Source organism: Giraffa tippelskirchi, chromosome 7, assembly GCF_054371585.1.
Source record: "Giraffa tippelskirchi isolate mGirTip1 chromosome 7, T2T-mGirTip1v1.2.pri, whole genome shotgun sequence".
NCBI lineage: Eukaryota > Metazoa > Chordata > Mammalia > Artiodactyla > Giraffidae > Giraffa > Giraffa tippelskirchi.
This window is the reverse complement of record NC_137281.1, coordinates 77,590,471-77,616,907: the sequence shown is the minus strand read 5'-3', so window position 1 is coordinate 77,616,907 and position 26,437 is coordinate 77,590,471. Positions and strand designations below refer to the sequence as shown.

General features: G+C 42.9%; 1 protein-coding gene across 3 annotated transcripts in view; it reads right to left on the bottom strand.

Annotated features, from left to right (window-relative positions):
• Positions 1 to 26,437, bottom strand: part of THBS4 (thrombospondin 4) — a 268,357-nt gene that overhangs the window by 176,435 nt on the left and 65,485 nt on the right. Inside the window, exon 3 of one of the 3 annotated variants that reach the window (XM_081506025.1) lies at positions 8,518 to 8,602. The exons of the other annotated variants lie outside the window; for them this stretch is intronic. The gene's annotated coding sequence lies outside the window, so the exon portion shown is untranslated. The remainder of the gene's footprint in view (positions 1 to 8,517; positions 8,603 to 26,437) is intronic. 3 annotated transcript variants of the gene reach the window in all.

The window sequence follows — 26,437 nt, the reverse complement described above, 5'->3', positions numbered from 1 at the left end:
AAATAAATAAATAAAATAAAATTTCTAGGTCTCTATCTTGAGTTCCAAACACATACCTCCATTTGCCTGTTACTCAGCTCTGTTAGTTTGTCCTACAGGCACTTCTGTTTCCAAGTCCAGAGTCAAACACCCTGTTTTCCTGAAAAATTTGCTCTCCTCCTCCTATGACCCCTGTGTCACCAAACATCTTCTTCCCCTACTGGTTATCCAAGGGCTCTACCCTTATGACCTGGACATCATTCCTGAAGATTCTTTTGTGCCCTGTCTATCAAACCAATCACCAAGTCCTGACTATCCTACCACTTATAGAAGAACAAAGCTTTATTATGTATTTAGATCAGAATCGGCTGAAGGCATACTTTAATTTCAAGCACCTTTCAGAGAGAAAATTAGACTAAGCAGTCAGGTGCTTTCTGTCTAATATAATACAGTGAGTGGTCAACTAATAAATACAGCTACTGAGATCACTTGCAAATTAAGTAAATTGACTTTCCTATAACAAACACATTTGTGACTTAAGCAAATAACTTCTTAAAAGAATGCATTTTCCTCTGAGGTTTTCACCAGACCTTAATGGTTATTCTGAAAGAATAAATAAGAGCTTTGTAAATAGTTGTGAATCTTGGCAAAATCCTTTCTCTTGCTTACTGAAAATCTTAACCATAAAGAGGAGCTGGAATCTTGATTTAAGATGTAGAACATGTACCCTTTAATCCTATTTAAGACTTTTGCCCCATGTGGATTATTTTTTAATTATGCTCTGTTGTCACTAGAAGGTCAATATGGAATAGTCTATAAATTTTTCTTCCTTATTTTGTGGAGAAGGGCAATAAATAGCACAGCACTTAATTTCTTAAAGTACGTACGTCAACAACATGATTTTTTTTTTCTTGCCTGTCTTGTCAGTCTGTTTGGGCTGCTATAACAGAATACCCTAGACTTGGTGGCTTAAACGACAAACATTTGCTCCTTACAGTTCTGAGAAGTTCAGGATCAAAGTATGGAGATTCAGTGTCTGATGAGAGCTCACTTCCTGGTTCATAGATGGTCACCTTCTCCTATTTCCTCACTTGGTGGGAGTGGGGAGGAAGCTCTCTGGGGTCTCTCATAAGAGCACTGTTCCCATGCATGAGGGCCCTACCCTCATGACCCAATCACCTCCCAACAGCCGCCTTCCAAATGCCACCGCATGAGGAATAGCTTTCAACATGTGACTGTTCGGGGGACACAAACCCTTAGTATACAGCACTTTTCCTTACAGAACTTCTCAGAAAATATCACGGTGACCCAAGTCTTCAATTTTTAACTGTGCCTAGTCAATGTTTGGGAGAAGGCAATGGCACCCCACTCCAGTACTCTTGCCTGGAAAATCCTATGGATGGAAGGGCCTACCTGGTAGGCTGCAGTCCATGGGGTCGCTAGGAGTCGGACACGACTGAGCGACTTCACTTTCACTTTTCACTTTCATGCATTGGAGAAGGAAATGGCAACCCACTCCAGTGTTCTTGCCTGGAGAATCCCAGGGACGGGGGAGCCTAGTGGGCTGCCGTCTACGGGGTCGCACAGAGTCGGACACGACTGAAGCAACTTAGCAGCAGTCAATGTTTGTGGACATCCTTGGTGACTCAATGGTAAAGAATCTACCTGCCAGTGCAGAAGACATGGATTTGATCCTGGGGTTGGGAAGATTCCTTGGGGAAGAAAATGGCAGCCCATCCCGGTACTCTTGCCTGGGAAATCCCATGGACAGAGGAGCGTGGTGGGCTACAGTCTATGGAATTGCAAAAGAATTGGACACGACTTAGAAACTAAACAACAACAACAAATCAGTGTTTGAGGCATAATTCTTCATTCCATATTCTTAAAATTCTCTTGTACCCATCCTCTTCCTCACCATCTCTACTGCCATCACCCTAGTTTAGGCCCCATCATGGTTTGCCTATAATACCAACCAACAACCCCTAATGGATACCCTCTTTCTAGCCCTGATATCTTCCCACTCATTCCCTAGACTGAATGATGTTTCCAAACTGTACAGATATGTTCTTGTAAATCTTCTGTTAAAATTATTCATAGGCTTCCCTTTGCTCATGGATTAAATAAAAACTCTTTAGAGTGGCATAATAGATTCTTTATAGAAAATAAATGAAGATCTGTGATATTGTGATTTATAATAAGAAATATATATTTGGTCTTTGTCCTGGTTTCTGGCACAGAGCTCCTAAAACCCCTGGAACCTTTTAAGTGAGAAGAGCAATAAAGTTGTCTTGATAGTTACAACAAACTCCTTTCACTCCCATCTGAGTTTATGGTAACAAGGTAACTTTTGGAGAGCAGCAAGGATGGGAACCAACCCTGTGACTGCAGGTTGGAAGTTTCAGTCCCACCCTTGGTCTCCAAGGGGACTCAAGAGGCTGAATCAATCTCCAGTGGCCAATGGCTATGATTTGATCAATCATGTCCGGGTAATGAAACCTCCATAAAGACCTCAAAGAACCATTTCTGACAGCTTCTGGTTGGTGAACACATGGAGATTTCACATGTGGGGATTTGGGGACTGTGGTATGCTCAGAGAGGGTATGAAAGTTCTGCATTCCTTCTCACTTAATTTGCCTATGCATCTCCTCCATCTGGTTGTTCCCAAGTCACATTCTCTTATAACAAACTTATAAACCTAAGTAAAATATTTTTCTGAGTTCTGTGAGCCACCCTAACAAATTAATTAAACCCGAGACAAGGATCATGGGAACCTGCAATTTACAGCATATTCAGAAGCCCAGGTGAGAACCTGGACTTGAGACTGATGTCTGAAGGGGAGGCAGTCTCGTAGGACTGAGCCCTTAGCCTGTGAGATTAATAATACTATCATCATGTGAATAGTGTCAGAATTGAATTGAGTTTATTACTTGGTGATGTGGGAAAAGACAAACACACAGGATTCCTCCCAGCAATAGTCCTTTCATTCTGCAAAGATTCAAAAAGAATAAAAGAAACCACTCTAGAGATGTTAAGCAAAAAAGGATTCAGTTCAGTCCAGTCACTCAGTTGTGTCGGACTCTTGGCGATCCCATAGACTGAAGCACGCCAGGCTTCCCTGTCCAACTCCCGGAGCTTGCTCAAATTCATGTCCATTGAGTCAGTTATACCATCCAACCATCTCATCCTCTGTCGTCCCCTTCTCCTCCTGCCTTCAATCTTTCCCAACATCAGAAAAGGATTAGTATAGAAATTAGGTGTTTAATAAAATGTTGGAAGAGCTTTGGGTATACTCAGACCTCCAAGAATGCCATCACAACTGGTCTGCCAGGGGAGATGATACCTTTGCCAAAATTAGGAAGGTAGAGAGTCAGAACACACTACACTAAACAGTCCCGGTGTTAGGAGGCTGCCACCACCACCAACACCACTGACTAAGCACGAAGCTAGCAGCTAGACACTGGAACACTGCTGCAGAAAATTTCCACAACTTCAGCAGAAATCAGTCAAGAGCATCAGAACTGTACAGCCTCTGTCTCAGTTCTAAATCTTCTATAATAAATCTTGAGTAATACATGGAATTGCTGGAAACTAATTTGCATCCAGACCTCTGGTTGCAAGAGAATCTTGGAAAAGTAGTCTTTAACTGTCCAGAAAAACGAATAGAACACAAGGCAGGAAAGGGTGCTAAGTGCCCATTGACCACACCCAACACACCTTTCTCTTGCTTTCTGCTTTGACACAATATTCTGGCTTTCTTCATAACTTTGTAGTGCTCCATTTTCTTCCTGTATATTTTTTTCTTTTTTTTTTGAAGCTGCAATGCCTTTTATTACCTGACATAGGAAGTTACACAATGCTATTTTTACCATATTTTCTTTCTTTAAAAAAAAAAATTTGTTGGAGGTATAGTTGATTTATAATGTGTTCATTTCAGGTGTACAGCAAAGTGAATTGGTTATACACATACCTATATGTACTCTTTTTAAAGATTCTTTTCCCATATAGGCCATTACAGAGTACTGAGTAGAGTTCCCTCTTCTATACAGTAGGTTCTTATTAGTTATTGACTTTATAGTAGTGTATGTCAATACCAATCTTTCAATCTATCCCTCTCCTCTCTTATCCCCTGGTAACTGTAAGTTTGTTTTCTACATCTTTGAGTCTACTTCTGTTTTGTAAATAAGTTCCCTTTTACCCTATATTTTAAAGATTATACATATAAGTGATATCATGTGATATTCATCTTTCTGTGTCAGACTTACTTCACTCAATATGACAATCTCTAGGTTCATCCATGTTTGCAAATGTCATTTTTTATGGCTGAGTAATATTCCAGTGTATATATGTACCACATCTTTATCCACTCCTCTGTTGATGGACATTTAGGTTGATTCCATGTCCTGGTTATTATAAATAGTGCTGCAATGAGCATTGGGGTACATGTATCTTTTTGAATTATGGTTTTCTCTGGGTATGTGCCTAGGAGTGGGATTGCTGGGTCATATGGTAGTTCTAGTTTTACTTTTTTAAGGAAGCTAAGAAACCACCATACTGTTCTCCATAGTAGCTCTACCAAATTACATTCCCACTAACAGGATAGGATGGTTCCCTTCTCTCCACATCCTCTCCAGGATTTATTATTTGTAGGTTTTTTTTTTTATGATGGCCATTCTGACCACTGTGAGGTGATACTTCATTGTTCTACCCATTTCTTACATATTGCTGTTACTCAGGGCTCAGACCTATCCTTCGCTCACTCTATATTCTCTTTCTGGGCAATTTTATGTACTCAGTATGTAACGATTCCAAAATCATCATCTCCAGCTAGCTTTCTTTCACACATGGTACCCACATCTCCAGCTGCCTACTGGATCTCTGCCTAGAAATGTCATAGGCACTTCAAGCTGAACATGTCCAAAATTAAACAGATCCTGTGCCTTCCTCAGACCTCCTCTGTCCCCTGATGTCCCTATCTTAATAAATGGCAAGATAAACTATCTCATTTCCCAAGCAAGACACCTAGAAGTCATCCTTGACTCCTCCTCTTTACCTTCCAGCCCTTGCCTATCTCTCAAACCTTCTTTTACAATTCTTTCTCTCTCCCTGTGCTCCAGCAGTTCTGGAATCTTCAGCCACTTGGAGCCCTCCCCTCTTCTCAGAACACCGTTCTCCCTAAAACCTCAATTCTGAGCACCAACTTAAGAATCACTTTCTCTGAGCTCTTCCTGGCTCTCAAGTCCCTGAACTATACTTCTAGCAGAACTCGCTAGAATCCCCCCAGCAAAGCTTCATCAGCTATTACTGTAATCACTTATCCTGGCCTGTCCTTGTCAGGCTATAAGTCCAGTGAGGGCAGGGAAGTCTCCATCTTGCCTGCTACATCTCAAAGGTGTGCCAGGTGGCCCTAAATGTAATAGCTGTCCAACAATTTTTTGTTGAATGAATGAACACCTGGATGTGGTCCCTCAAAGCACTTTGTATTTACCTATAATTTAGCAGATGATACAGATGTTTATTTTTTAATTGACTACTGAAATTTTGTACCTCCCAGGTGGCACTAGTGGTAAAGAACCCAGCCTGCCAATGCAAGAGACATAAGAGACATGGGTTCAGTCTCTGGGGTCAGGAAGATCCCCTGGAGGAGGGCATGGCAACCCACTCCAGTATTCTTGCCTGGAGAATCCCATGGACAGAGGAGCCTGGTGGGCTGTAGTTCATAGGGTCGCAAAGAGTTGGACATGACAGAAGCAACTACACATACACACAAATGCAGAAATTTTGCAGAAAGTTAAATTCATATAATTTTGTCAGGAGGTTAAAATTGGGATTGGAACCTAAGGCTCTTGACTGCCAGGGCTCTTTCTCACGTGTTGTTTAACTGACTGAGCAAGATGTCTCATCACTCTTAGATTTTCTTTTGTTGTCCAAAGTGCCTCTGCCCACAATTCATCACCTTCAGAACCTCCATATTTGAGCCTGGGCGGGCCCCTCATGTTGGTTTGACTTGGATGGCATTTTGACCACTAGACCTTTGCTTGTTGGGTTCTTTTTTTTTTTTTTTAACATGCAAATGTTATATTTGGTTGATCTGTAGTTAAACACTTCTTGAAAGTTTCAGACCTCAGCTTCTTGGTGATCTCATAAAGTTTCCACAGACTGTGTGTCATTCACAACCTAAGTATCTGGAAGGAAACCCAACTTTAAAAATGCAGTTCCCAGTGATTTCAGCCTGAAAGGTGATATGTCTGTTTTTCTAACATCTCCAAGTCCCTGGAATGTGCATTGGCAATATTTCTAGACCAGATTTCTGGGGAGCCAGCTCACTTGTCCAAGAGACACACTTAAGTTAAAGATACTAAAATCTCAACAAGTCTCTTGGCTATTCTGTTGTTAACTACACAGACGGCTGATTTGGAGACTAACATATATATTAGGTGAGACAAATAAGCATATGTCCTGAAAGAAGAGTATTGTCTGATATTAGAAGCAAAGCTTCTAGGAATACCATTGAGAATATCATAAATGCTGTATGTGGGCAAACCTTTGGTTGACACAGCTCATTCATTCATTTGACATGCACTTTCTGCATGGGGACTATGGGCCAGGCTCTGTGCTAAGTCTGTATGAAATATATGCAACCTCTGTCCAGTTGGGCAAGCAATTACACTGCACTGTGGAGGTGTTGCACTGGTGGAAGAGTGATCAGCCTTGCCCTGGAAGAGCTGGGGGGGACTTCCTAGGAGAGGGTCCATTTGAATTGGATCTGGAAGATGAGGTAGTCTTAGAAGTGAGTAGCAAGGGAACCTCAAGGAAGTAAGTGTGGCAAAGATACAGTGTACAGAAAGAGCACTTTGTGGTTTCAGGAACTTGGGGAGCCCAGAACACAGATGCTTTGAGAGGGGCACCAGGAATGTTTCTGTGGGAACACAGTGGCTTGGTCTTCCTAGGTTGACCTTCACAACTGTTCTAATATCCAGGAATTTATCTGACCTCTTCTTAGACCCATTTTAAATTTTCATCTTGAACACCTTATAAGGGTAACAAGGTTCATTTATACTCCATAGGCTGTTAAATACGTACTCCCTTTTATTTGTCCCAAAATACTTACCTAAATGATCACCAGCAGGGTCATTTTTTCCCCTTCTTTTTAAAATTACAGTATGTGGGTACTCCTACCTAATCCCCCGGAGTCACACAGATAAAGAATAGACATGAAAGGCACTGTTGAAATCCTGACTGGGGTAACTATGGCCACCTAAAAGCTCAGACCCACCCTCCTCATCTTCCACGTCACACCCACATGTTGCTTCTTTGTACTGCTTCCCCTGTTAGATGGCCTCCCTTGATGCTAATGTTCTTCATTTGTTTTTAAAATAAAACCAGAAAATCAATTTAGTAATGGCAACGAGAACGCGATCTGCTGGGTGACTCACGGTAGTCAGAGCAGGACGTTCTCCCCGAGCAGCTGGGAGGACTCGGAGCCTGGGCTGCTGACTGGAAGGATCTGTCACCAGGTGCTGACAAGCCTGTGGTGTCCACCTCCCCAGGAAGGGCCCACCCAGGCTAGACTGGCCAAGTCTGAGGCCTGGGATGGGCTCCCCCAAGGTGAGACCCGCGAGGGCTGCTCGTTTCTGATACCATGTAGTTAAACACGTTCCCAGAAAAGTCCTTATAAATAGAATACAAGGTGGCTTTGTGAACAATGTCCCTCATACCTCAGCACCCTGTGCAATGCTGTCCTGAAACAAGATGCTATTAGCCACAGCCATTTGGGAAGTTTTAAAGGAAGGAACAGATTTCTCGTCTCGAACAATCCTTGTTCATTAATAACAATAAACGGTTATTAATTATAACAGTAATACACTGCTAGCTCCTTGCGTGTGACTTTTCCTCCTTCTACTGAGAAAACCAAACTTTCAAGGCTCTGCCCTGGGCCCTCTGCCCTTGGTTGCTTCTTGCTTCTTGGCTCGCCTCCCCTCAGGCTTCTCACCCTCCTTGTGCGACATCACCCACTTGCAAGGCAGGCAGTAGGAGGAGGGGGTGGATAAAGAGCACCGCTGTGCGTCTGAACCCAAGTGGGAAAGAGTGGGGAGGAAGGGTGGGCAGAAGCACCCCAGGCCACCACCAATCTAAGGGAGTTTGACGAGGCTGTGGGGGCATCCTCAAGGTAAAGTGCCATCAGAAGAGTCCTGGCCTCCAAGGAAGGGGCTGCCTTAACAGCCCTGCCGTGCGCGGTCCCTGACCGGAAGTGCCTGTGGGAAGCGCAGCCTCCGCATGGGTGATGGGTTTCAGAGGCAGCCTCTGGGTCTTGGGCAATGGAGTTCCTTTAACTTGGAGGGCTGCGAGGTTCATGCTCATAGAGGCCACACTTGCGGTCCTCCTCCCCTCCTCCCCACCCAGCCAGCTTCTATCACCCTTCAGATCTTAGTTTAAACATCACTTTCCCAGGGAAACCATCCCAAACCTTTGGATTGACCAGGCTTCCCTCCTCTCTGTTCCCACACCACATAACTTTACTATAAGTTGCTGTTCAATTACCTGACTCCCCAGAGGCACTCTGAACTCAGAACTGTGTCTGTATTGTTCCCCCACTGAATCTGTACTACTTGGCAGCACCTGACACCTGCAAGACAAGAAGTGTTTGTTGAATGAATGAACGACTAGTCACTGATATAGCTGTGATAGCTCAAATTGTAGGATAATCTTGGTTTCAGGGAATATACTTATGAAATGGCTTGTTCTAGGTACAAGCTTCACCTTTACGGGGTATTTTCAATGTTCAGGCTGAGCTTTCAGAACAACTTAAGAAACCCCTTGAAGGAAACATTTCAAGCTAGAGCAATCTCCTGGGTCACAATTGTTATTTCCCAGTTCCACCTTGGAATAGAGTCTGGGGCAAGAGAGACAGAGACAGCAGGATTCAGGAGAAGCTTACTTCCTAGAACCGCTTTGATCACTAACAGGATCTTAAATTTCTCCTCTAGAAACCTATGTTCATACTTCTTGTCCTTCTTGGGCTAGTAAGAGCCCTATGGGAGAATGTGTTGGCTAGTTCTGATGCCAGCCCAACCTGGATTGTATTACTTTTGCTATTGTTTCTGGACTACAGGTCAGGGTAAGGGGAGACAGGGGCAGGTGAGGGAAAGGAAGATGCAGGTCAAAACATCAAGACTCCCCAAGATGTTTTGGGGAGAAGCTGTGCCTTAGAAAAGAGCCCAAGGGCTCAGAGAAGACAATTTCTTAAAAGGACACCAGACCTGCCTGGAAAGTCAGGAGGGATATATAAGCCATGGACACCCATTCACATGATTGTGCATTGGGTGTAAAAATAGGACCCTGAGGCTGCCAGACTCTGAAGTGATTCCTTAGTTCTAACTAATTCTCTTTACTGGGGGAAATGTGGGCAGTTCTGTGGCATGAAGCAGCGCTTCCTGACAAAGAAGTCTGTGGAACCATTTCAGATGTTCTTAACAGTGTCCCTCAAGATGTCTAAAGTGCCTCAGCCAAGTTGGAAAGGGGCCCTAGGAAACATTACATGCTGCTAAGAAGCACGTGGGTTGGCAGAAGTCGCTCTGTGCACAAACCAGTTCAACCTCAGCCCCCTGGAGAGGACCTGCTGGGTCCTCTCCCTGCTCCCAGAGCACCCACTGGAAGCCCCTAGAGACAAGAGCCCCTCTGCTTCCTGAAGTTGCATGGCATCCTCAGAAAGAATTCTGGCTTCAGAGAACCCCGAGATCTGGGGTCAAGACTTGATTTCACCAGACCAGCATCTGGGACCTTAGGCTATTTCCTTAATGATGGCTTTTTCATCTATAAAACGGAGCTATAGCAGCAGCCTTCCTCACAGAGTTTGGTATAAGAATTTCAGATAATGTATGTTAAGTATCTGGCACACAGTAAATGTTCAGTAAATGAGAATTATTTTTATTTGACTTAGTTGAGAGCAGAAAACAGACCTAGATTTGGACGCTGGTTTTGCTACTTACTAAGTGGTGAAGAATCCGCCTGCCAAAGCAGGAGATGCAAGAGACGTGGGTTCAATCTCTGGGTTGGGAAGATTCCCCAGAGAAGGAAATGACAACCCACTCCAGTATTCTTGCCTGAGAAATCCCATGGACAGAAATGCCTAGGGGACTATAGTCCATGGCATTGCGAAGAGTCAGACACGACTGAGCGTGTGCGCACACACACACACACACACACACACACACACACACACTTGCTACTTACTAGCTGTGTGATTGTGGGCAGGTTACTTAACCTATTTGAGTCTCATTATTTTCCTTATTTGTAAATTAGGAAAATACGACATAGCTTTCAGTGGTGTTGTAAGAATTACAGTTAATTTAAGAAAGGCGCCTAATTAGGTGCCTGGCATGCAGTAGTACTCAGTAACAGTTATCTGTTAGGATTATTTGTAGATCAAAGAAGGAATAAAAATTCCTGATTTGGTTTGCACAGACCAAGGATGTATAAGGATAACAAGCCAATTTGAATTGTTCTGTGGGAAACAAATTGTCTTCTAAAACAGGCTGCCTTATTTCCCCAGTTAGACCAGTTCTGAACCTATGGGTAGCAGAGGCTGGGAACTGGCCCGGGGCCTGGAAGGGTCAGACCCCAGTCACCCGCCGATGGGGGCCTCCTTCATCTGTCCATTTTCCAGGAGACATTTTCGCCTCCAGCCTCAGGTCCCCTGAGGAGAGCTGGAGCAATAGGTCACCATTATTTATATTGCCACAGAATTTTCAGACCATGAGATTCCTGCCTCTCCCCAGGCTGGGCTGGCCCATCCCCAAGAAGGAAGGAAGCCAGGAGGTGGAGGAGGTTACAAAATCAGTTTGTATCCATCCTGGTTTTAATTGATTTCACAGTAGGGGAACGAAAATCGGAATCCTTCCTACATAGCCTTTCAACACGGGAGTCCTCCTCTGGTTAGGAAATCCATCTGGAAAGACCTGAAGTTGGTCTTTGGGAGCTCTGTTTTCATCCCAGCAGCCTGAAAGCCCTGCTCCGTCAGTGCCCCCGCTGAAGGCTGCTTCTGTGGGTCCCCTGTGCGCCACCCCCTTCACACACTGGCCCGGAGAGAGGGGTAGCCCTGCCTCCACCCTCGGCTCCAAAAGGGCCCAACTCTTTTCCACTTAGTGTAGCCCCCCTGTCAGCTGGGTTCCCCCCGCCCCAGGACCTAGTTATATTCTAGGTTCTGTGGGAGCCCAGGTCCTCTTGGGATTTTTGTGGATTCCTGGAGTCAGGGGGAGAGGCAGGGGTGACTGACTTCTTACAAGTATCTTGGGCCTCTCAAATTTTCTGCATCTGTGGCCCCCAAAGTGGTGTGTGAAGAGTTGTCAGGATTTGGTGATTGTAAAGAGTGGCCTCATACTGAGCTACAGAGACATCAACGAACACATCCACATTTCAGACTTCTGTTCTTAGAACATGGTTCAGCCATCCAGCCATGGATGTGGGTACATCTGCATTTATCAAATATTTTTTTAATATAAACTCTGCCTTTATGGAAGGAAACTGGGTGACCGAGGAACAAGGAGGTGGGAGACTTTGTATATTTTTTTCACACACACACATCCCTCATGCTCTCTCCCTATGCCGTTTAAAATGCTCCAGCCCCTCCTTTCTGCAGAGCCAATCTTTCAATCCCTGAAGAAGGAAATGGCAGCCCACTCCAGTATTCTTGCCTGGAAAATCCCATGGACAGAGGAGGCTGGCAGTCTACAGTCCATGGGGTCACAAAGAGTTGGATACAACTGAGCGACTAAACCACCAATCTTTCGATAGCTGACTCAAAAGTCTTTTTCCCCCGCCAACTACTCACGTCCTCACCAGCCCCTTCCTTTCTCTGAACCCTGAGAGAATTCCCAGTCAGTCTTGCTAAGGTTGGGACCTAGGCACAAACCATCTCATAGTGTAACAGAGTATAATAGAGTGTCTGCTTCCTGAGAGCTACACTGGTCTCTAGTCAGTTCCTTAAAGGAAGAGACTGGCCACGGCTTAGTTTCTCTGCATCTCTCTCAGCACACAACTGAAAGAATGAATTAGAGACACAGGCAAAACTAGACAACTCTGAAGGAAAAGGGCATGGCTAAAACAAGATGCTCCCTGGAACCTCTATCAAGTACCTGGTATAAGTTCTTACTGCTCCCAGAACCAGCTGGAATGATGAAGTGGAAAAACTGCTGTCATTGGACCCATTGCCTGTCTCTCTCTGTCATAATGAGAAGAACAGTTGGTTCTTTTCCAAGGGATGTGTTTTGGATGAAGATACTGATATGGGAACATGTATACTTATACAACATATATTTCAGTAAGTAGTAATCTTTTGCGGATAGAAGGTCTTGCCTCCCTGTTAATGGCTGCTGACTGATCAGGGTGGTGGTTGCTGAAGTCTGAGGTGACTCTAGCAATTTCTTAAAATAAGACAACGTTAAAGTTTGCCTCACTGACTGACTCTTTCTTTCATGAATGATTTCTCTGTAGCATACAATGTTGTTTGATAGCATTTACCCACAAAAGAACTGCTTTTAAAACTGGAGTCAAGCCTCTCAAACCCTGAAGTTACTTTATCAACTAAGTTTATGTCATATTAATATTCTAAATCCTTTGTGTCATTTCAACAATCTTCACAGCATCTTCATCAGGAGAAACCCCATCTCAGGGAATTACTTTCCATGCAACTCCTCATCTGTTTAATATTTATCATGAGATTGTAGCAATTCAGTCACATCTTCAGATGCAAGTTTGATTCCTGCATCAGGCAGATCCCCTGGAGGAGGGCATGGCAACCCACTCCACTGTTCTTGCTTGGAATCCCATGGACAGAGAAGCCTGGCAGGCTATAGTCCACAGGGTCACAAAGAGTCAGAAGTGACTGAAGCGACTTAGCACGCACACAAGATTTTCAGAAACAGTCAAGGAGCATTGGCTTCAACGTCAAGCCACCAGTGTATTAGCCCCTAACAAGAGAGTTAGATTGTCCTTTGATGCTTTAAGCCAGGCACTGACTTCTCCACTCCAGCTATGAACGTCCTAGATGGCATCTTCTTCCTATAGAAGGCTATTTTGCCTGCACTGAAAAATCTGTTGTGTAGTGTAGTGATCTTAGCTAGAGGCTCTGGATAACTTGCTGCAGCTTCTACATCAGTATTTGCTGCTTCACTTTGCACTTTGTTCTTAGGGTGATGCCTTCTGTCCTTCAACCTCATGAACCAACCTCTGCTAGCTTCAAACTTCTTCTGCAGCTTTCTCACCTCTCTCAGCCTTCATAGAATTGAAGAGAGCTGGTACCTTAAGCTTTGGTGTAACAGAAAGTTGTGGCTGGTTTGATCTTCCATCCTGATCATGAAAACTTCCTCCATATCAGCAATAAGGCTGTTACACTTCCTTATTTTTCACGTGTTTACTAGAGTAGCAATTTTTAGTTTCCTTCAGGAATTTTCCCCTTCACAACATGGCTGTTTAGTGCAGAAAGCCTAGCTTTCAGCTTATCTTTGCTATTCAACGTGCCCTCCTCCCTAAGCTTAATCTTTTCTAGCTTCTGATTTAAAGTGAGGGATATAATACTCTTCCTTTCACCTGAACTGTTAGAAGCCATTATGGGTGTTAGTCACTCAGTCATGTCCAACTCTCTGCGATCCGCCAGGCTCTGCTATCCATGGAATTCTCCAGGCAAGAATACTGGAGTGGGTTGCCATTTCCTTCTCCAGGGGATCTTCTCAACCCAGGGATTGAACCTGGTTCACTTGTGTCTCCTGCACTGGTGAGCAGGTTCTTTACCAACTGAGCCACCAGGGAAGCCATTATAGGATTATTAATTGGACTAATTTCAACACTGTTGTGTCTCAGGGAACAGGGAGGCCTCAGGCGAAGGGCTGGCTGGTGAAGCAGTCAGAACACACACACATTTGTCAATCGAGTTTGCTGTCTTACTTCTCTAAAGAAGATATACAAATGGCCAATAGGCACATGAGAAGATGTTCAACACCAATAATTATTATAGAAATGCAAATCAAAAATACAAGGTACCAGCTCATAGCAGTCAGAATGGCCATCATTAAAAAGTCTACAAATAATAAATGCTGGAGAGGGTATGGAGAAAAGGGAACCCTCCTATACTGTTGGTGGGAATATACATTGGTATAGCCACTGTGGAAACCAGTATGGAGGTTTCTCAGGAAACTAAAAATATAATTATCATATGACCCAGCAGTCCTACTCCTGGGCACATATCCAGACAAAACTATAATTCAAAAAGATACATGCGCCCCCATGCTCATAGCAGCACTATTTACAACAGCGAAGACATAGAAATAGCCTAAATGTCCATCGACAGATGAATGGATAAAGAAGGTTTGGTCCATATACACAGTGGAATACTTGTTGTTGTTGTTTAGTTGCTAAAGTCATGTCTAACTCTTTTGCAACCTCCTGGATTGTAACCCAACAGGCTCCTCTGTCCACAGGATTTCCCAGGCAAGAATACTGGAATGGGTTGCCATTTCCTTCTCCAGGGGATCTTCCCAATTCAGGGATCAAACCCGCATCTCCTGCACTGGCAGGTGGATTCTTTACCACTGAGCCACCAGGGAAGACCATACAATAGAATACTGCTGCTGCTGCTGCTGGTAAGTCGCTTCAGTCGTGTCCGACTCTGTGCGACCCCGTAGACGGCAGCCCACCAGGCTCCCCCGTCCCTGGGATTCTCCAGCCAAGAATACTGGAGTGGGTCGCCATTTCCTTCTCCAATGCACGAAAGTGAAAATAAAGTCACTCAGTCATGTCCAACTCTTCACGACCCCATAGACTGCAGCCCACCAGGCTCCTCCGTCCATAGGATTTTCCAGGCAAGAGTACCGGAGTGGGGTGCCATTGCCTTCTCCTACAATAGAATACTACTCAGCCATAAAAAGAATGAAATAATGCCATTTGCAGCAACACAGATACAACTGGAGATTATCACAGTAAGTAAAGTCAGTCAGAAAGAGAAAGATAAATACCATATGATACAACTTACATATGGAATCTAAAATATGACACAAATGAACTTTATCTATGAAATAGAAACAGAATCACAGATACAGAGAACAAACTGGTGGTTGCTAAGGGGGAGAGGGTTGGAGGAGGGATGGAGTGAGAAGTTGGGGTTAACAGATATAAGCTTTTATATAGACAATGGGTAAACAACAAGACCCTACTTATAGCATAGAGAACTATTTTCAATATCCTATGATAAACCATAATGGAAAAGAACATTAAAAAAGAATACATATATACATGTAATTGAATCACTTTGCTGTATAGCAGTAATTAACACAACATTGAAAATGAAGCATGCATCAATTAAAACAAAGTGTGCGGTCCTCTCTGGGTGCAGTTTGCGGTACTCCAATACAATTTACAATAGTAACATCAAAGATCAGTGGTCACAGATCACCAGAATATAATAACAATGAATAAGTTGGAAATATTGTGAGAATTAGCAAAATATGATACAGAGACAAACGTTGGAAAAATGGTGCTGACAGATTTCCTTGATGCAGGGTTGCCACAAACCTTCAATTTGTAAAAACAAACAAACGCGCTATCTTTGAAGCACAATAAAGTGAAGTGCAATAAAATGAGCTATGTCTGTATAGACTATGTTTATCCCTGTACACACATACTACATATAAAAAACTATGGTGAAGTTTTCACAAATTAAGCACAGTAAGAGAATTTCTGATTTGTCAGCATCACTCTTCTTCTTTGAGGCCATTATTAAGTAAAAAAAGGTTCACTTGAACACAAGCAATATAGCGACAATTGATCTGATAGCCCAGATGGTTGCTAAGTGACCAATGGGCAGGATATGCTGGACAAAGGGATGATTCACTTCCCAGGCTGGAGGGAGTGGGATGGCACAAAATTTCATCATGCTGCTCAGAATGGCCTGCAATTTAAAACTTATGAACAGTTTCTGGAATTTTCCATTTAATATTTTTTGTACTGGTTGACGGTAGATAACAACTGGGAAAGTGGGGACTACTGTACTCCTCGCTTTTGAAATTGGAACCCATGCAGAAGACCTCCCTCCTGGAGCAGGCCCCACCTCCCCAGCAGGGACTGGAAGGACTGGGGAGGTCCCAAGTCCCAAAGCCCTAGAGGCTCTTATAGCTCTTTCCCCTCCCCTGTGAATAGTCATGACCCTCAGCTGGTGCTCCCTGGGGAGCAGCCCCTCCCAGGAAGCTCAACCCTCAAAGACCCAGGCGCTGCCATGGTTCCTCCCAGGCAGTCACAGCTCCATAAAACTCCAGGCACAGAAGACAAAAGGCTTCATACTTATGCTTCTGGCCTCCCAGAAATGCATCTCCCAAGGACCAAGACTCTGCAGCACTCTGTTATGCAGCTAAATGCCAGAACCAGCCAGACTCCTCCCCCGCCATCACCTCCCACAGGCCCTTCATCTCTAAATCCTAAAACCCGGACGTCTGCTTTGGGAGCCCAAAATAAAGTCCCATTTCTTTTAACGTTCAAACCGCATCTGCCTGGGATTAGCTGAGCAGTCAGTCGGCCACGTGGCGTCTCCCCCCATTTCTGAGAATGCCTGAAAGCTGAGCCTGGGGAGTGCTTGTCTCTCCATCCACCACTTGTGGTTCCACGACAGCAGTCGGAGCCCCCAGTTCACATCACACCCTCTGTAACTCATTGCTCCAGGCTGAGCTGGCTCACACATGTGGACTCACTGCAGGCAGGCATATCACACCTCCCCCATCCCAGCCTTGACCCCACACAATGCAACTCCCCAGTCTATTCATAGGACAAAGGGCAGTGTTCCCTGAATATGTGGGGGCTAAGAAAAGTGGATTATTGTGTTCTTCTTGGCCTCACGGGACAAAAACCCCAACCTCAAGGCCATGTATACCTCCCAACAGGCTCCCCCATCTTCAACAAGAATCTTTAGATCAGTACTGAGACTAGGTTCCCCAAGACTCCTTTCCTGAGAGCAGGGAGCACTGTCCCCTTCTCCTGGCCTACGGCTGGACCATGCTGACCCAGCACAGCTGGTCCTGGGAACCTCCATTTCCTTCAAGAGAAGCCCCATCCCTGATTCCCCAGGGCCAGATAAGACAGTTGCACTATTCAACCTTGCACGGTGTTACACAAATTTAAACACCATTTAAATTAGGTACGGTACACAGATTAATGCCACCCCCCCAAAGATACACACATTTTAATCCCCAGAATCTGTGAATACTTCTGGTTACATGGTAAAGGGGAATTAAGGTTTCCGATGGAATTGTCTGTGAACCAGCTGACCTTGAAACAGGGCAGTGCTGCTATGCTGGCTTTGACGAGCCACGGAATGTGGGCAGCTTTGGAAGCAGAGAAAAGAGCTTTCCAGCCACCAGAAAGGAACACAGCCCTGCCAATACCTTGACTTTAGCCACGTGACCCATGTTAGATTTTTGACTTAAAGTACAATAAAATCATATAAATTTGTGTTGTTTTTAATCTCCTAAGCTTGTTGTAGTTTATTATGGCAGCAACTAGGAAACCAATACATGGAAGATACCAAGAATTCAGTCTAAATTTCTAACTTCAGGAAAAACTTTCTAACTGTCCACTACTTAGCATCTAAATCCGCAGCTGTTATACTCAGATTTATGATATCTTTACCATTTGTTTCAAGAACAACTTGCTTTACTTTGGTGTAAACAGACAGTTTATCTTGGTGATTTCCTTGAAAATAAGAGAATCCGTTTCAAAGTTTCAAGTGCCTGACTCCAGAAACCCAAATGGCAGTTCTCTTTTACAACAGTCCTCAAATGGCAATTCCCTTACTGAAATAAAATGTGTTTTAAGTTCTTCTTCTCTAGGAACCCTGATACGTAAACTGTAGGTATTCCTCCAAGTCATATTTCCGCTCCATTTCAATTGCTATTAGTGAGGTTCAAGACCAGCTCTATCACTTGCTTGGAAAACTGCAACAGCCTCGCTCTGCCCCCATTCCATTTCTCAACACTACAGTGGAGGATCTTCCTAGAGTCTGATCATCCTCCTTTTGGTAAACACTCCATGGCTCCCCATTGCTCTCAGGAGACAGCACCTGGCCTCCAAGCACACAATTGGCCCTTGTCCATGTTTCTGGCCTAATTTCCAGCACATGTAGAACCAGTACCAGGGTGGTTCTATCAAGCGTGTAGTCACAGAGCACAGTGTGTCAAGCTATGGAATGGACAGTGCAAAGCAGATTCCCACAGTTTGTGGAGTCAAGCTTGTACAACACAGCCATGGCTATGATGGTTTGAACTGTGTCTTCCCCAAACTCATATCTTGAAGTCCCCGTTTCCAGGACCTCAGAATGTGACCTTAGTTGGAAATAGGGTTTTTGCAGCCATAATCAGTTAAAATGAGGTGATACTTTAGAAGGGTGGGCCCCTGTTCCAACACGACTGGTATTCTTATGAAAAGGGACAAGCGGACATAAGCACACACACAGGGAGATTCACATGCCACGTGAAGACTGCAGATACGTGGCCAGGAGCCCGGGAACCCCCAGAAGCTAGGAGAGAGGTCTGGAGGAAATCCTTCCCTGGCAGCTTCCGAGGGATCGTGGCCAGCTGACACTTTGAGTTTGGAATTCTAACCAATCAAACTGTGAGACAATAAATTCCTGTTGTTCTAAGCCACCCTGGTAGTGGTATTTTATTACAACAGCCCTAGGAAGCTAATAGAACGGCCCCACTTGTACTCAGCTTCAGACTTCTCCACGGTTTGCCCACAGTGCCCACGGCCCTGTGCGTGGAAACGTGGACACACGGAAGGGCTGTGAAGTGGCGATGCTCACATTTTCCAAAGGTCCACGGCATTTATTCTAATGAAAACTGAGAGGTCCCTGTTCTTTACTCTCTTATTACTTCTCGACCTCATGGAAACCAGTGGCTAAGAAGAATCCATTACAGGAGAGCATTAGTCACTCTGCCCTCAGTGGATTGCTTTTGTTCTCTTCCTCCCTAGAGATAATGAGGAGTCAAGAACAATTCAATATTCTCAAAACATCAAATGTTCCAGTGAGATCAAAGCACGGCTTTCATCTCTTTCCTTCGCTCCCGTTTCACACTTCCGCACAGTTGACCCCAATCCTTGTGTTCTCTTTTTGTTTTTGTTCAGTTGCTAAGTCATGTCTGACTCTTTCCTGCCTCATGAGCTGCAGCATGCCAGGCTTCCCTGTCCTTCACCATCTCCCAGAATTTGCTGAAATTCATATCCATGAGTTGGTGATACTATCTAACATCTCATCATCTGCCTGTGTTCTCTTAATTAAAACCAAAATGGACTTGACTTCTCGGCCCCGGTTAATAAGAGGTGAAGCCAGCTTGGCATGTCTGGGCTCCAGAAACTGCCCCGAGTAAGATGTGTATGTGAGAAAAGACTGAGCCAGAAGAAGAGCAAGCCCAATCAGTCACCACCCCTTCCTGGCAGGATGGCTGTCTTCCGTGTGGGATCCAGGAGGCTGATTCTCAGGTAGGTCCCACCGTCTCTGGGGAGGAAGGAGACCACTGGACGCAAGGGCTCTACTTGGAGTGGATGAGGCTGGACCAAGGGGTCAGGAAGTGGGCTGAGGACTCACGGAAGATCTGCTCCTAATCTCTAGGTAGGGAAATGCCCACAGGCAAAGGTGAGGAGGTGAAGGCCAGGCTTGAGGGGGAGAAGGAAAAAGGAGGAAAGGAAAGGAGAGACTGAAAAGAAAGTAGCGTCAGGGCTGATGGAGGAAGAGAAACTGTGTCCTGGGCTCAGGCCCTAGAGACTGACTAGAGGCCACTTGGTCCAGTCCTAGCCAACTTGCAGTCAGAGGTGAGCCTGTGCCCCAGGCAAGGCTGGCTTTCCACGTAGGAGGACCAGGCGGTGCCTTGTAAAGGGCTTCCATAAAGCTCAACCCACACCCCGAACGTCTTCCCCCAAAACCTGACCTTTGCTTCAACTTTCTTGACCTGTGGATTAAATCTTTGTCTTGGAGTAAACAATTATAGCTAAGACTCCTGGAATGTTTACATGCTCCAGGCACTGTCCGAAGTGTTGTACGTGTGTCAGCTGCCTTCATCTATAAAATATCGTCCTGAGATAGTTGCCATGATAGTTGTCATTATCTCCACATTTCAGATGAGGAAACTGAGGCACAGAGTGGTGGAGTAACTCACCTGATGTCATCAAGCTGGGGCGTGGTAGAGCCAGGATTTGAACCCAGTCTGGCTGGCTCCATAGTCCACATTTTTTCCATTGCACGACACGTTCCCCAAATGAAAACCATCAGGAACTCTTCCACCATGGCTTTCAAAGCCATGTGTTGCTCCCTAACTGGGTTTTTTAGGATGAGAGGTTGTTTTGAAGATAATTAATGACAAACAGTTGGAACCACGGCCTGTGAGCGCCTCTCAGGAGTCCTCCAGCTGGGTTCACTAACCATCACTGTTCACACTCCCGAGCCTCCCTGAGCCCCCACCACCTACACATACCCCTGAGCTGAGACTGGAAATCAACAGGCAGATTCCACAAATCATAAAACTCAGACTCATTACCTCATGATACTGTGCACACAGGCAGGTCATCGGGCTGGCAAAGCTGTTACATCAAGTACCATTACTTCATTTTTGGAAGCCAAATGACAACACTGGATGATAGGAAAACAAGTCTGCTTGTCATTTGAATTCACTGACACTTTGCTCTCAGGAAAAATACAACCTAAGCTTCTAAGGACAGTGGATTACCTAACAGTATTATTACCAAAACAATAATAACAACCATCACGAAAATAGTCCTGTCTTAGGCAACTTTTATCCACAGACTAGAATGCTGGAAATGACCTGATTTTTCAGTCGAGAACACTGAGGCACAGAAGGAATACAGGTTTAAATGATTTACTGAAGGTCAGATATGTCAGCAGATTTTGATCCTAAAAAGTGAGTGTTAGTCACTCAGTCATGTCCAACTCTTTGCAACTCTGTGGACGGTTGCCCAGCAGTCCGTGTCCATGGACTGTCCATGGAATTCTCCAGGCACGAATACTGGAGATGGTGCCCATTCCCCTCTCAAGGGTATCTTCCCAACCCAGGGATTGAACTCTGGTCTCCTGCATGGCATACAGATTCTTTACCATCTCAGCCACCAGGGAAGCCTGAACCATACATCAAAATCACCGACAGAAGCATCTCAATATGCAGTTACTTGAGAACCACTTCAGACATGCTGAGTCAGGACCTCAGGTCGGTGGCATCAAAGGGCAGCTAGATGGTTTGATTAGCAACAGGAACCAATGGTCCCACTCCCCAACATCCTCTCTCCCCCACCCTCTGTTGTCTGCTTACCCACTCTCATTATTCCCAGGATATGTAAAAGAGAAAGACAGACAAAGAGTCATCTCTGTTTCATACACAAAACCTTTAGACATTTCACTGGAACTCCACGGCCCCTACCTCTATTTTGGTACTTACCATAGTGCATTAAAAGTATCCTCCGACCCTGGGCCACGGAGAATGATGTCTGACAAGGAAGTGACCTCGTGTTAAGTTTTACATATCCTGATAACAGGCTCAGTTCTTAGCACAAAAGAGATGTTCAATAATGTTTTTATATAAAGGAGTAGAAAGGCGGATGTGGGGAAACTGCTCAGTGTACAAGGGAATAGGAACAATGAGAGTCTTTCACCTCATGGGGCCCAAGATATTTTGAGAATAAGTATCCCTCTCTGTGACAGGAAAGGACATTTGTCAGAATTACTTAAAGCACCACCAGGAAATCTCGGTCAGTGACATAGATTGAGCCAGTGTGGGAAGTTTCTAATTATGCTCCAAGCCCATATAAATTCTGGATAGAATACAGCAACAACAAAATGTTATTGTTGTTGTCATGATTATGGCTGTCATTTCATAGCCAAACTGAAAACTAAGCAAGGAACATTCCCAGGTACCAGGAAGGAAGCAGAAACTTAAACTCATCAAGTTAAGCAGAAGCTAAAGGCAAACTGTCCACAGGGACATAGGAAACAGGAGCTGGCAGAGAAGACGTGTTTCAAGAGCCATGGGACTAGGCCTCAGGCCGGCAGGTGATAAGTAGAAAGTGACATCTTTGAACAAAGCTGAAATCCAGAAAGAGCTGTTCCTTCCATGAAATAAGGACAAGAAAACTCTGCCCACTGGTCTGAGGAACAGCAGGAAGCTGACCATCTGCCCAACATTGTGGGTGGTGAAAGAGTAGACCTCTAGAAATCAAGCTTCCAAAATTGTACCGTGTGTAGGTGTTAGTCAGAATTTCTCCAAACCATAACTAAAGGAAGTACACTCAAAAAATAAACATAAAAAGTATCCAGGAATGAACTCTGCAAAGGCAAATGTGAACCAAGAGATATAGATGCCTGCACAATACAAGTTCAAAGAGCTCTACAGGAAACGTGACCTGATGAAGATGAGCTCATGGTAAACATGCCTAGTTCCATGAAGAAAGGAACTATCTTGAAATATAGTCAACAGATAAGACAGTTGAGAAAATCTGTACTCAGCCAATTACAGATAATGTAATAATATGAAAAAGATCCTTAAATGAGAATGTTTGAAATGCTCAAAGAGAAAAAAGATACAAAGTAACAAGAAAAAGATACACATTACTTTCTCATAATATCAGGGCATTATGAAAAAGTAACATGCAAATTCAAGAAAGCATCATTTTCTGATACTGTTACATACACCTGAAAAAAATATAAGCTAAATGAATGGGAAATTATAATGGGACACAGTAAGGTGCTCAGGACAAGGTTACTAGAGAAATCAATGGTCTTCCTATACAGAGGCAGTAAATCCTTAAAACATAAAAATAAAGATCTCATTTGTAATAGCCACAGTAACAAAAATATAAAATAGTTAGAAATCAATATGAAATATTTAAGACCTATATGAAGAAAACTTTAAATGCTATAGAGATATGCAAAAGATGATTGATAAAATGTAATGACAAACTCTACTCATGCACAAGAAGGTGTGATATCAAAAATTGTTAATTATCCCTAAAGTCAATCTATTCTTGCTTATTTATTTTTCAGAAATAGAATATGAAGAAACAATGGCCAAATTTTTCCAAACTTGATGAAAACTCTATCCACAAATCCAAGAACAGCAAAACTCAAGCAAGTTAAACACAAACCACACAAAAATGCATCATAATCGAATTGCTGGAAAGAAGAAACAAAGGCAAAATTTTAAAGACAGTCAGATTAAAATAAAGCAAAACACATTACATATAGGAGAACAGAATTTAAGATTCCATAGACTGGTCACAAGAAACAATTGAAAGCTGAAAGAAAATACAATGACATCTTTGAAGTGCTAACAGACAAAAAAAAAAAACCTATTGGTCTAGAATTTCTATCCAGTAAATGTGTTCCTAAAAGGCAAAAACAAAAATATTTCAGGCAAACAAAAGCTAGGTGAATTCACTGCCAGCAGACTTGCACTAATAGAAATGAAAGTGGGTTTTCTTCAAGCTGAAAGAAATACCAGACAGAAATGTGCATCCGTACAAAGGAATGAAGAAAAGGTTGTAAATATTTAGTATAAAGTATAGTTAAATATAAAATACTGATATCTAATTTTTTAGCTTCTTTAAAAAGACATTTGATCGTTTAAAGCAAAAGGAACAATCTTCTGTGGGATTTACAATACATGTAGAGGTAAAATGTATGACAAGGATAATACAAAGGCTGGAAGGAAGTAGAAACATCAGGTATCATGTGATACTAGAAGATGGGTTGTGAGAAGTTGCAAATATTGTAAACTGTAGAATAACCACTATGATAAGAATAAAGAGCTGTAGTTAATAAATTAATAGAGGAGATATAACAGAATATAAAAAATACTCAATAAATCCAAAAGAGGACAGGACAAAATGAAAAGAGGGAACAGAGATCAATTGGGACAAACAGAAAACAAATAGCAAATTATTATATTTAAACCCAAGTATATCTAATGACATTAAATGTAAATTGTCAAATACTCCAAGTCAGAAGTTGAAAAACTAGATAAACCCAACAAATGTTATCTTCAAGAAAACCCACTCTAAATATAAAAACTCAAAAAAGTTAAAGGCTAGGATGAGAAAACATGTACTGGGAAAATAATCCTAAAGAAACTAGAATGGCTATATCTATATCAGATGAAATGGATTTCAAGACAACGATTGCTGTCAAAGACAAAAGATATTCTGCAATAATAAAGTGGTCAAATCCTCAAGAAGATATAATTCTATAAGTGAAAACATCCAAAAACAGATCTTAAAAAAATACAAAAAGGGTAAACTAAGAAAACTACAACAAAATTCTAACACTTCTTTTTCAATTATTGACAGAACAAGTGAATAGAAAATTAGTAGAGATAAAGAAGGTCAAAACCACATTTGGCCTAATTAACATTTACAGTCAACCCTTAAACAACATGTTTTGTTTTTTTTTTCCCAATAAATACCTACTACAAAATTGGTACAGCTACTGTGGAAAACAGTATGGAGGGCTCCCCGAAAAACTAAAAATAGAACTACTATATAACTCAGAAACTCCACTCCTGAGTATATAGCCCAAAAATTAAAGCACTAATTTGAAAAGATGCATGCACTCCCCAATGTTCATAGCAGCTTTATTTATAGCTGCCAAGATATGGAAACAACTTGTGTCCATCAACAGATGAATGGATAAAGAAGTTGCAGTACATGTTACACACACACATACACACACGCTGGAATACTACTCAGCCATAAAAAAGAACAAAAATTTGCCATTTACAGCAACATGAATTGATGTGGAGAGCATTACACCAAGTGAAATAAATCAAACAGAGAAAGATAACTACTGCATGGTATCAGTTATATGTAGAATATAAAAACATTACAACAAAGTAGCAAATATAACATAAAAGAAACTGACTCATCGATATAGAAAACTAGGGGTTAGCAAAGAGGAGTAGGGAAAGGGTCAATATAGGGGCAGGGAAGTGGGAGGTACAAACTACTGGGTATAAGAGGCTCAAGGATGTATTGTACAACATGGGGAATATAACCAATATTTTGTAATAACTGTAAATGGAAAGTAACCTTTAAAAATTATATTAAAAAAAAGAAAAAACCTACTATTATCCTATACAATCCACAGTTGGTGGAATACTCAAATGTGGAACAGGGATAAGAAGGGCCAACTGTAAAGTTAACCACAGATTTTCGATTGCACAGATTGTTGCTATCCCTAACCTCTGTGTTGTTCAAGGGTTGACTATATACACCATCACACCCCAAAACAGCAGAACAACATCTTTTCAAGTACACATAATCAATTTATAGACAATGACTCTAGGCCATGAAACAAGCCTCAAGATATTTAACAGGACTGAAATTATACTTAATATGTTCTGTGACATCAGGATTAAGTTAGAAATCAATAACAAAAAATCTACATGGAGATCCTCTCTAAATATTTAGAAATTAATACACTTCTATCTATCCCATGGGTCAAAAAGGAAATCACACAGAAACTCAGAAAATATTTTGAACTGAAATATTGTGGAAATACATATTAAAATTTGTGGGATATAATTAAAGCAGTATTTATAGGGAAATTTATAGCTTTAAATGTTTACAGTAGAAAAGAAAAAAAGTATCAAATCAATTATCTGAGTTTTCATCTTAAAAAGCTAGAAAATGAAGAGAAAATTCAACCAGATTTGGGCCAAGATGGAGTGAGACCATTACACTGACAGGCAGTTATACTGATATCAACTAACATACTTGACAAAATACTAAGGCAACTACCTGAGAACTCTGGAAAGTAAAGAAAAACAGGCCGATTGAGGAGAGAGGAGTCCAAATTTGAAGAAGCAACCTACATGGGGGGTGAGTTTCCAGGGTCCCCTCCAACCCCTGTTTTTCTTGTACTTTTGACCCAAGGGTACGCTCAAAACATGGTCCCCATGGAGTCTCCAGTCAAGAAGGAAAATCAAGAGTTCTAAAAGAAATGCTAAAGGAAGTTCTTCAGGCAGAAGGAAGATGTTGTCAGAGGAGAACCTGGAACTTCAGGAATGAGGAAGAGCATCAGATATGGTAAATATCTGCACTAATAAAAACTATTTCTCTCTCCATAAAGTATGTATGACAACTGAAAGCAAAACTCATGATTGTATGCTTCACATTTCCATGTATGTAGGAGAAAGCAATGGCACCCCACTCCAGTACTCTTGCCTGGAAAATCCCATGGATGGAGGAGCCTGGTAGGCTACAGTCCATGGGGTCGCTAAGAGTCGGACACGACTGAGCAACTTCACTTTCAATTTTCCCTTTCATGCACTGGAGAAGGAAATGGCAACCCACTCCAATATTCTTGCCTGGAGAATCCCAGGGACGGCAGAGCCTGGTGGGCTGCCATCTAGGGGGTCGCACAGAGTCA